We start from the raw sequence: 3341 nt of genomic DNA on the forward strand, positions 1-3341 counted from the left end.
GATATCTTCCATTGAAGTGGACATGTTCAGGCTGCCTTGTTTTGGTAAGTTGGCGTTGGCAACGCCCATCTAGCGTTGGCAACGTGAGTGGTGCGGCATTTGGGCGTTTGGAACTTGGTTGGCACGGCAGGTGGGCGTTTGGAACTTGGTTGGAACCAAGACTTGGTGCCTAGCCAAGTATTCTTGTGTGGCGTTGGCAACGCCATTCTTGAGTTGGCAACGCCAGCTCCTTTTCTTCTAGGGCTCCATTTGTTGCTTGGTTGTGTGGCGTTGGCAACGCCCATCTTGAGTTGGCAACGCCAGCTCCTTCTCTTCCAGGGCCAAGCTTGATTGTTTGGCGTTGTTAGCCTGCGTTGTCCTCAAAAACGCCCCTCATCTCTAGGCTGGCAACGTGCTCGAGGCTCCAAATTAGCTCTCTAAGATTGCTTGGGTGGACGTTGGCAACGTGGTTCTAGAGTTGGCAACGCCAGCTCTTCCTCCAGGGCCAAGTTCCTTGCTTGTGTCTTGTATGTGGCGTTGGCAACTTGGTTCTAAAGTTGGCAACGCCAACCTTGCTTCCAGGGCCAAGTTTGCTTGCTTGTGGCTTGTGTGTGGCGTTGGCAACTTGGTTCTAGAGTTGGCAACGCCAACCTTGCTTCCAGGGCCAAGCTTGCTTGCTTGCGTTGCCATCAAACACTCACCCCTTTCTCCAAGTTGGCAACGCCCAATTGTGCTTCTCCAGGGCTGCCTTACATTGTTGGACGTTATTGATGAACACTCTAGTTGAAGTGCAAGTTGGCAACGTGCAACTCCTCTTTGTTCACTCTCCAGGGCTGCCTTGGCGTTGCCTTCAACAACTCACCTTTTCTCCAAGTTGGCAACGTGCAAGTCCTCTGCCTCCTTGCCAAGCTTGATGTATTCTCAAGGCTTCTTGCTCCAATTCTTGCTCCATGACCTTCTTGCTTCATTACCTGTGGTGTCTGTGAATTCTGCGATGAAGTCGGCCAAGTATTGTGATTTGATGGCTGTCCATGCTTCGTATTGGAGGTCAAACTCGGACAACTTGATTGCACACTGTAGGATTCTTCCTGCTAGATCTGTTTTCTGCAATATCCCTTTTATGGGCTGGTTGGTCCGAACTTTAAAGGTGTGCGCTTGGAAGTATGGGCGAAGTCGTCGAGATGCGAGTATCAGAGGGTAGGCAAACTTCTCTATCCTCTGGTAGTTCTGCTCTGACCCCTGTAGTGCTTTACTAATGAAGTAGATGGGTTGTTGTCCCCCTTTATCTTCTCTAATTAGTGCTGAGGCTATTGCCCGACTTCCTACTGCGAGGTACAGTATGAGTGGTTCTCCCTCTCGTGGTCGAGATAGGATGGCGGGCTGTCCCAAGAATTCTTTAAAGTCTCGGAAGGCTTGTTCACATTCTGTTGTCCACTCGAAGTTCTTTCCCTTCCTTAAGGTAGCGTAGAAGGGGAGGGATCTTATTGCTGACCCTGCTAGGAATATGGACAAGGCCGCCAATCTTCCATTGAGTTGTTGTACCTCTTTGACACAGGTTGGGCTTTTCATGTTGAGTATGGCCTGGCATTTATCTGGATTTGCCTTGATTCCTCTTTGTGTGAGCATAAAGCCCAAAAATTTACCTACTTCCACTGCAAAGGTGCATTTAGCCGGGTTGAGTTGCATGTCGTGCTTCCATATGGTGTCGAACACTTGAACCAAGTCGGTTAGTAATGTTTCTTCACTTTGTGTCTTTATCAACATGTCATGCACATAGACCTCCATGATTTTTTCGATGTGGTCTGAGAAGACTTTATTCATTAGCCTTTGATAAGTGGCTCCTGCGTTCTTAAGGCCGAAAGGCATTACGATGTAGCAATAATTTGCTTTTGGTGTGAGAAACGAGGTTTTTTCTTGATCCGGTGGATACATCGGAATCTGGTTGTAGCCTGAGTATGCGTCCATGAACGAGAGATACTTATATCCTGATGAGGCATCTACTAGAGCATCGATGCTTGGGAGTGGATAAGGGTCTTTTGGGCAGGCTTTGTTGAGGTCGGTGTAGTTAGTGCACATTCGCCACTTCCTATTTGACTTTTTCACCAAGACGACATTTGCTAGCCATAGTGGGTATTTAACTTCTCTTATGAACCGTGCCTCTAGTAGCGCTTGTACTTGTTCTTCCACAGCCTGGGATCGCTCTGGTCCGAGTTTTCTTCATCTTTGTTGTATCGGCCGGGATCCCGGGTAGACTACCAACTTGTGGCTCATTAGTTTGGGATCTATGCCTGGCATGTCGGTAGCTTTCCATGCGAAGAGATCAACATTATCTCGTAGGAACCATATTAGTGATTCCTTTGCGTCTCCTTTCAGGATCGTGCCAATATTAGTTGTTTTATCTGAGGTATCTCCGATCTAGACTCTTTCTATTTCTCCTTCAGGTCGTGGGCGGAGTTCTTCTCATCTCTGATCTCCGACGAGTTCGATTGTGTGGAACTCTCCTCCTTCGCCTCGGAGGTTTAGACTTTCGTTATAACAGCGATGCGCCATCTTTTGATCTGCTTTTATTGTAGCTATCCTTTCTGTAGTTGGGAATTTCATACAGAGCTTTCCAGCAATATATAATAGTCCATACTTTATTCGGGAATTGACGACGTAAACTGGCGCTCAACGCCAGTTCCATGTTGCTGTCTGGAGTCAAACGCTAGAAACACGTCACGACCCGGAGTTGAACGCCCAAACCACGTTACAACTTGGCGTTCAACTCCAAAAGAAGCCTCAGCTCGTGGATAGATCAAGCTCAGCCCAAACATACACCAAGTGGGCCCCGGAAGTGGATTTATGCATCAATTACTTACTCCTATAAACCCTAGTGGCTAGTTTATTATAAATAGGATAATTTACTATTGTATTAGACATCTTTGGACGATTAGTTCTCAGATCATGGGGGCTGGCTACTCGGCCATGCCTGAACCTTTCACTTATGTATTTTCAACGGTGGAGTTTCTACACATCATAGATTAAGGGTGTGGAGCTCTGTTATACCTCAAGTTTTAATGCAATTACTACTATTTTCTATTCAATTCTCTTTATTCCTATTCTAAGATATTCGTTGCACTTCAACTTGATGAATGTGATGATCCGTGACACTCATCATCATTCTCATCTATGAACGCGCGTGATTGATAACCACTTCCGTTCTACCTTAGGCCGGGCGCATATCTCTTGGATTCCTTAATCAGAATCTTCGTGGTATAAGCTAGAATTGATGGCGGCATTCATGAGAATCCGGAAAGTCTAAACCTTGTCTATGGTATTCCAAGTAGGATTCTGGGATTGAATGACTGTGACAAGCTTCAAAC

This window comes from Arachis duranensis, chromosome 9 (assembly GCF_000817695.3).
Source record: "Arachis duranensis cultivar V14167 chromosome 9, aradu.V14167.gnm2.J7QH, whole genome shotgun sequence".
Classification (NCBI taxonomy): domain Eukaryota; kingdom Viridiplantae; phylum Streptophyta; class Magnoliopsida; order Fabales; family Fabaceae; genus Arachis; species Arachis duranensis.